Source organism: Labrus mixtus, chromosome 6, assembly GCF_963584025.1.
Source record: "Labrus mixtus chromosome 6, fLabMix1.1, whole genome shotgun sequence".
NCBI lineage: Eukaryota > Metazoa > Chordata > Actinopteri > Labriformes > Labridae > Labrus > Labrus mixtus.
Window position 1 is genome coordinate 1140027 of NC_083617.1, and position 8399 is coordinate 1148425.

An 8399-nucleotide genomic window follows, 5' to 3' on the forward strand; every position below is an offset into this window, starting at 1 on the left:
CAATGTGCACTTACATTAAATGTTTGAAACAAAGCGCACCAGATTTAGCTAAAAGCTAAAGTAGTTCATTGCTACTGGATAATAGGTTGGGTGTAATTGGCGACCAAATTGGGAGAAAGGGGGAAAAAATCTGATACAAATTTATGAAAAAGGAAATGTGGGAACACAGGAACGCTCCCGTTTTGACCTTCCGGATGCAAACAGCGTTTTACAGTAGGTCACTGTAAACTCTCCTTTAGTAAAACTCCTTCCAGGGTGAAGATGTTCAGAAACTCAGTTTAGACGGGGAAAACGTCTTGTAACGTCACGCTGTGCGGTGCCGGTTTCTCCTCCATGTGACGTCATCGTGCGACGCTGTCACTTTAGTTTTCATGAGATTAGAGCGATGGCAGACGTAACCAAACTAGCGCTGGTGCTAACGATGCTAACTGGACTTTTTTATATGCTCACACACACACACACACACAGTTACTCTCCCACTATGTTGACGAGCAGAGACGCCTGATTGGACGACGGAGATCACTGCTGCTTCAACTTCTGCGGTTTTGGACGAGACGCGGTTTCGGACCTCGGGTTGTTGCGACAACTTTAAAAATGAAATGGTCTTTACAGAGGAATGGTGAGAAAATGTCCGCGTGTCAAGGACATCGATCTGCTTAACCCGCACATTGAAGGAAAGAAAAACTTGTTGTCTCGGCGTGCTGATGACAGCTGTAGCGTTGTGTCTTGTGGATTCATGTGGACGGAGATGTTTCTGAGAACTGAGCGTGTTGGGACAGGATTCTTTTTTTTCTTTGAACTGACGAGGAAAAGCCTCGCCCTCATTTGGACTCGGCCTGAATCAAAGAGTCATTGATCTCTGAACGTAATCTATATTTATATATATTTGATATTTTGCATGATGTTTCAAAAACAGTTCTGTTGTCAGTACGGGATCGGCAGAGTTTTTATTTGCATTTCCTTTCTTGGTTTGTGTGTTCTAGACTTTGCATAGTTTATGAATTTCCTTTGAATTCATCTGTTGATGCTTTTTGCAGCTCATATTCATATTAAACTTTTGCATCTGTTATGGACTTTTTCCTCTTATGCCGCTTGTTTCTGTTGTTGCCGTTTATTTGCTGCTATTGACCTCAAACTTCATGCAGTAGTTTAAAGCTGTTTGGGATTTTTGCAGAACATGTTTTCTCTTACGGTGAATTCGTTTTGGACTTTGCATGTGTTTATAAATTTGCACACTCTCAACATTTTGCAGCCTCCTCCTCCTGAAGTCCTTTCTGTGACCCTAAACTGAGAGATGTGTTTGTGCTGCTGCAGCGTGTTCAGATCTCAACTCAAACTTGTTGCACTAATTTGTACTTTCCGGGTAGAAGCACAAGAAGCCGCATAACATCTTAAATAAAAACTTAATTCACAAAGTTAAGATCGACTCTCTCAGTGGTGATGATGATGAAATCCTCTGCTCTCTTTGTTTAACTGCCTTTGTGAATCATCAGTGCAAATATTCCAACTGCATCACTTCCCTCTTTTGGGGCTTCCTCTGCTTCCTGCAGCTGTGAGTGAATCTCAAATGTCAGCATTTGATCTTTGCCGCACACTTCCTCGTCTTTGCATTCATAAAGCGACACCATTCATGTCGGAGAGGGCGGTGAGCACAGGACACATTAGGGTCTGGGTATAAAGGAATCCATAGAGAGAAAAGAGACGTAGCAGAATAAGCTAACATGATATAAATGTTTTTATTGACAGGTCAGATCAGAATCTTTCTACCTTTGGGAACAAACTCTCCCAGATTCTGGGTGTGAGCTGCCTCCTCCATAAAGATCAATCTTGACAATTTAAACAATGATTTTTCTGTAGGTTCTGTTCACCATCTTGGTCGTCCTTCCTGCAGTTCAGACTCTTGTGTATTCATTTACAGCAGAGGGTTCTGAGAAGTTCTGGGTGGCTCGCTCTTTGTCTTGAACCAAAGTTTTGGAAGATGTTTTGAGCCGTTGATGGCCCTAAAATGGAGAGTTTGATTTCTTTTCTCCACTTCAAATTGGTTACCAATCCATCCAACAGTGGTCAAGACATTTCACTGTAGACCACAAGAACAACCTCATTGATACGCTCGATAAATCTCCCTTGGATCACAGAGATCATCAGGATTGATTCTCTAGGAACCAGGACTTTAAGTACAGATTTAAAGACGATTTATCCCAAGATTATTCTGTATAAAACTGTTGACGTCAATCCATCCATTATCTATACTACTTTTGCTGTTAGGGGCTGCAGGGGGGCTGGACCTGATCCCAGCTGTCATTGGGCGATAGGCGGGGTTACACCCTGGACTGTTCACCAGCCAATCACAGAGCTGACATATAGAGACAGACAACCAGACACACTCACATTCACACCTACAGACAATTTAGAGTCAGCAGTTAAAATGTCTTTGGACTGTGGGAGGAAGACGGAGAACCAGGAGAGAACCCACACATGAAGAACATGCAGACTCCACACAGAGAGACTCCTGACAGACGAGGATTCAAACCAGGAACCTCCTCATAGAGAGGCTCCCGTCAGACGGGGATTCAAACCAGGAACCTCCTCACAGAGAGGCTCCCGACAGACGGGGATTCAAACCAGGAACCTCCTCACAGAGAGACTCCCGTCAGACGGGGATTCAAACCAGGAACCTCCTCACAGAGAGGCTCCCGACAGACGGGGATTCAAACCAGGAACCTCCTCACAGAGAGACTCCCGTCAGACGGGGATTCAAACCAGGAACCTCCTCACAGAGAGGCTCCCGTCAGACGGGGATTCAAACCAGGAACCTCCTCACAGAGAGGCTCCCGTCAGACGGGGATTCAAACCAGGAACCTCCTCACAGAGAGGCTCCCGTCAGACGGGGATTCAAACCAGGAACCTCCTCACAGAGAGGCTCCCGACAGACGGGGATTCAAACCAGGAACCTCCTCACAGAGAGACTCCCGTCAGACGGGGATTCAAACCAGGAACCTCCTCACAGAGAGACTCCCGTCAGACGGGGATTCAAACCAGGAACCTCCTCACAGAGAGACTCCCGTCAGACGGGGATTCAAACCAGGAACCTCCTCACAGAGAGACTCCCGTCAGACGGGGATTCAAACCAGGAACCTCCTCACAGAGAGAGCTAACCACAGGCAGCCCAAGTTGTTGACCACTCCAAGCAGAAATGTCTTCTGGGAACACGACTAAAAAACTGCTTTTGATCCAATGGTCTGAAACGTCTCTTAAAGATTGTTCCACTAAATGTTCTTTATTGGCCCTGCCCCCCATTGGGGTCCAAACTCAGGACGTTAAAGTTAAAGAAACTCTTTGCAGGACTGCTGACCGGACATCAAACACACGCTGCACTTTGACTGATCTCTTCCCTCCAGCAGAACAAACCGAGTTTTCCTCTAATCTGGAGGAAACATGTTGCAGAGGTCTCCGTGTTTCAGCACAAAGAGAATGACTGATTAATAAAAGGTTATATTAAGCTCAGAGAGTCAGCAGGAAGAAAGGAGCTCCATTAGCCTCCAGTGCACCCGCTGATGACTGATATGATAGCAGCTCCATTCAAACTGCAAATTTTACACATGATTGAGGCTCTATTGGATGTAATGAAACGGCCTTCCTGGATATTTCACTTGAGTGGCTGTGTGACCACCAGCACAATAGCTGCCATTATAGTTTTGGGCCTGCACCCATTTTTCAATGTACCAGGTCCACCTTGTTATTATCGCAGAACTCACAGTGAACCCACGGCTTTGGTTTCTCCTAGTTATGGATGTGGTCGTTCTCTCCATCCCGAGCAATTCTCAGAGTGTTAATTGAGCACCGCGATCACTCTGCAGATTTATGGGAAGGCTGAAGGGTCACACAAGAGACAACCAGGGTGCAGGGCGTCCAGGGTGCAGGGCGTCCAGGGAGAGGTGGGGTCCAGGGTTCAGGGTGTCCAGGGAGCAGGGCGTCCAGGGAGAGGTGGGGTCCAGGAGGAAGGGCAGCCAGGAGACAGGGCATCCAGGTAGCAGGGTGTCCAGGGAGCAGGGCATCCAGGAGGCAGGGCGTCCAGGGTTCCGGGGCGTCTAGGGAGCAGGGCGTCCAGGGAGCAGGGTGTCCAGGGTTCAGGGTGTCCAGGGTTCAGGGTGTCCAGGGAGCAGGGCGTCCAGGAGGCAGGGCGTCCAGGGTGCAGGGCGTCCAGGGAGCAGGGCGTCCAGGGAGCAGGGCGTCCAGGAGGCAGGTCGTCCAGGGTGCATGGCGTCCAGGGTGCAGGGCGTCCAGGGTGTCCAGGGTTCAGGGTGTCCAGGGTGCAGGGCGTCCAGGGTGCAGGGTGTCCAGGGAGCAGGTCGTCCAGGGTGCATGGCATCCAGGGTTCAGGGCGTCCAGGGTGTCCAGGGTTCAGGGTGTCCAGGGTTCAGGGTGTCCAGGGTGCAGGGTGTCCAGGGTGCAGGGTGTCCAGGGTTCAGGGTGTCCAGGGTGCAGGGCGTCCAGGGTGCAGGTTGTCCAGGGTGCAGGGTGTCCAGGGTTCAGGGTGTCCAGGGTGCAGGGCGTCCAGGGTGCAGGGCGTCCAGGGTGCAGGTTGTCCAGGGAGCAGGGCGTCCAGGGAGCAGGGCGTCCAGGGAGCACTGACGTTCAGGGAAATGTGTTTTTTAAACTAATTGTGCATTTTGAGAAAGGTTGCCAGTTTTTATTTTGCTTTTAGTAAAATGCTCTTTCTCTCTGACATGTTGTCGTGTTTTGACCTTCAGGGCTGCCATAGAAATCTGGCATGTGACACAATACTCAAAAAAAAATCTCCTCTCTCTTCCCTCCATTGTGCAGCAGCCTGACCCAGATGTGAGCCCTTCTTGAGGGGTGGGCTGGTGGTGCAGAGGGGGGGGGGGGGGGGGGGGGGGGCGTGGCCTCTGGGGTCCATCTGGCGCTCCATAATCAGCTTTAGAACAACAGACCTACAGACGGCCAAATGATACAAAGCACATGTGTAAAAACAAAAGGTTTAACTGTTAGCTACTGTAGCTAGCATGTAGCTGTCTTTGTGTACATTCAGGATGTGTTGTGCACACACTCAGCGGGTTATTGTTTCTGAGCGATGAGATGATGGGAGCGGGTTTGATCAGTGCAGTGCGTCAGTGTGTCCAAGTATCAGTTTGAGAGAATGTGCATGCGGCCCTGCATCTGGACACTCTTAATACTGTTTAATCCCTTTCTGTCAGCCCACCACGCTTGTCCTCATGCCAACGCACAATCATCAGTGTGTCACTTCTCTGCACACAGAGGAAGTCAACATCTTCTGTTAAAGAAAAGACTCCTGGAGAGAGGTATGAAGGTAAGAACCTTTTTTTTAATCATTATTGAACTCTTAAGCCTTAAGATGCTAAGGTGTTAGGATTCAAAGCTAATGATTTGTTGAGTTGCATAAACAATGCATCCAGTTGTGTAAAGGGGGGGGGGGGGTGTGTGTGTGGAGGCTGCACGTCTCCCTTTAATAAGCTGCAAACACTGGCATGATTTGGAATTTAATGGATCGCCTTTGCGGACAGAACGGTTAGGAAATTGCACCCGTGGTTTTACATGAAGCAGTCGAGAATAATTGCCTTTTTTTCCACGCCAATAACTGTTACTGTTATGATGTGATAAGCTGTATCATTTCTTTCTGATGAAACGAGAAGCTGTTTCTGTGCCACTTGCCCAGACCTGATTATTTACAAGTGCTGTACGTCTGTGTTTTCCCGGATGGAGCCTTGAACGCCACGCTTGCTTGTACTGAATAGCTGCACTAATGGCTTTGTGTTACTCTGCTAAATCAAGGCGAGCTGTGAAGCGGCTCCCAGCAAACCTTTATGATCCATTAACCACTAGGCATTGGTTTTGCCAGGGCGCCTGTGCCAGCTGGCAGCAGCAGGGCCAGCCTGTATCATAAGCAGCTCTCGGCCAGCGATAGCTTCTCTGTAGTTTGCAGAATTCCCCTCGTTCTCTCAAAAGCTGATTACATACACGTTGTTTTCTCATTAGCCGAGGCTCCTCGCGGTCCTGTCTTGTGGAAACGGTTAATGGGATGAAGGTAGAGGCAGCGTGTTCAACATGTCAGACTCGATGTCTGCAGACAGCTTGGGAAAAGAGACAAGTCTGTGGAGTGGTTTGAGTTTGGGTGGAGACGGCAGCGTTTACTGTAGAAGTGCAGACAAATATGCACGGACCCCACCCTAAGCTGGTGATCAACTCCTCTGTCATCATCGTCTTTATCACGCAGACAGAGATTGATATCCAGGGATCGGATTCCTCGGGATTCCACTGGCGAAAGAAAATCCCATTTTTCAAACATTTTGGAAGCCTGGAGGCTTTGTGAAGCGCCGCCCGACTCTTTTATTGTGTTATTCATGAAAAAACTGGCAGCGCCGCTCAATAAAGACACAAATAAGCTCTCACTTCTCCAAACTTGCCTTTTCTCGGCAGCTGTCAGTGCGTGGCTTCTTTCTGAAAATGCATAATGAAATTTTTATGACTTTTTGCAGTCATGAGGCTGTTATTGTTAAATATTGCAATCGTATTTGCCAAGCTTCTCTCCTGAGTGCACTTGTATCTGAGCGCTTTGTGTGTGACTGATGCTTCATGGCTCATGTTTTATTAGTGAGTAAGGGGGGGGGGGCAGTGTTTGTGCAAAGAGGCTGCATGCAAAGACAAAGAATTTATCAGATTTTCTTCACATTGTAGTCGATCATCATTCACATTGTAGGAAATCCTGTTCCTTGTTATCTGGTGTTCTGTAAATCCTTCCTCTTCCTCGAAAGTGGGTCTTATTGACCTGCACACTCGAGCTTTCCAAACTGTCTTGATACAATTTTAGGGAATTTCCAAGAATCAGATTAAAAACACAAGTGAGCATTCAGAGAGTAGAAACTGTTTTCTGGGTTTCAGGTGGATGAGATAAGTAAATCAGTAAAGTCCTCCTCCTGCAGCATGAGGCACTTTCACTCCGAGAGAGAGAGAGAGAGCTATCAGAGGAGGGGCAGGGGGTTCACAGTGGGCATGAGAGAGCCACAACAATGGTTCAAAGCTTCCCAGGTTGCATTTGATCCATTGTCCCTGCTGGTCTTTAGAGACCACCACCAACAAGGCATCGTCTTACTCAGGCTGACGGGGTTTCTTGTGGCCCAGATGCCCCTAAGAGATTAGGTTCAGGTGAAGCTCGGGGTCAGAGCAGAGAGGGAGGAAGAGTATTTAATCAAAGCGTGAGGCTTTTTCTCTGAGGGGAGACGAGTTCGGGGGGGACTGTTCTAGTTTAAATGATAGATTTGAGTCTTAAGCAGGGTGCACGCTGCAGGAAAAAACAAGCTCCTGTTCTGACAATCCACCACATGGACTTTTTTTTTCGGGGGGGGGGGGCTTTTTGTGCCTTCAATGTAGAGATAGGACAGTGGAGAGAGTTGGAAATCAGGGGGAGAGAGAGAGGGGAATGACATGCGGGAAAGAAGACACAGGTTGGATTTGAACCTGGGCCGCCCGCTTGGAAGACTACAGCTTCCATACATGGGGCATGCGCCCTAACCACTGCACCACCAGCATCCCCACGACATGCACTTTCATAACTTTTATCTAAAGATGATGTGAGGTGTGTTAAGAGTGATTCAAACTGTACAGTTGATCACCAGGCTGCACTGATTTCAAATCTTCTTTCACTTTGGGCCCCTCCTCCCGGGCTCGTTGCTGTGTGGTGCTGTGCGGGTCATCCTGCTGCTTCTCTCCACACACTACAAGAACTCAACTTTTTAATCAATCATCATCTGTGTGGGCTTTATAAATCTTTTAGAGTGGGGTTTTATCTGCTACAGACGTTGAAGCTGTTTTTGTTAAATGGTAAAAAAAAACAAAAAAGTGTCATGAGGAAAGCCTGATAAGCAAACGTCTGCTGCTTTATCTGTCCTGGATTGTAAACCCCCTCCAAGAGGATTATCACAATGGCCCATTTTATTCCCTCAGCAGATTTCCCTCCTGTGTAATTACCACTCGAATCTCTCTCTCTCTCTCTCTCTCTCTCTCTCTCTCTCTCTCTAAGTGGCAGAATGGATGGGCGGAATATCTTGAGAAATATGTGTGTTTGAAAACCCCAAAGAAGGAAAGCATCTCAGAGGCGCACCGCAATGAATGAGAATTTGGAGGATGCTAATTAAACAATGTCGTGATTTATAGCCGTAACAAAACATTTACTGTTTCGATCCCGAAGGCTCGGCTTCCTGGAAAATGCAACGTCTGGTCACACCGCTCTGCTCCACTTCTCCGCCTCAGTTCTACTTTAAACTGGAGGTTCAGGGAGTCAGGACCTCGGACGCTAAAGGGTGTTTGTCAGGGGAGAGCATGGGTGTTGTAGTGGGGGACTGATGGTGGCCCGGATGGACAAA

The 8399-nt window shown here is 48.1% G+C and overlaps 1 protein-coding gene across 1 annotated transcript in view; it reads left to right on the forward strand.

Moving 5' to 3' along the window:
• Nucleotides 1–4939: 4939 nt before the first annotated feature.
• Nucleotides 4940–8399, forward strand: part of LOC132975105 (uncharacterized) — a 40101-nt gene continuing 36641 nt past the window's right edge. Inside the window, exon 1 of the mRNA XM_061039414.1 lies at nucleotides 4940–5329. The gene's annotated coding sequence lies outside the window, so the exon portion shown is untranslated. The remainder of the gene's footprint in view (nucleotides 5330–8399) is intronic.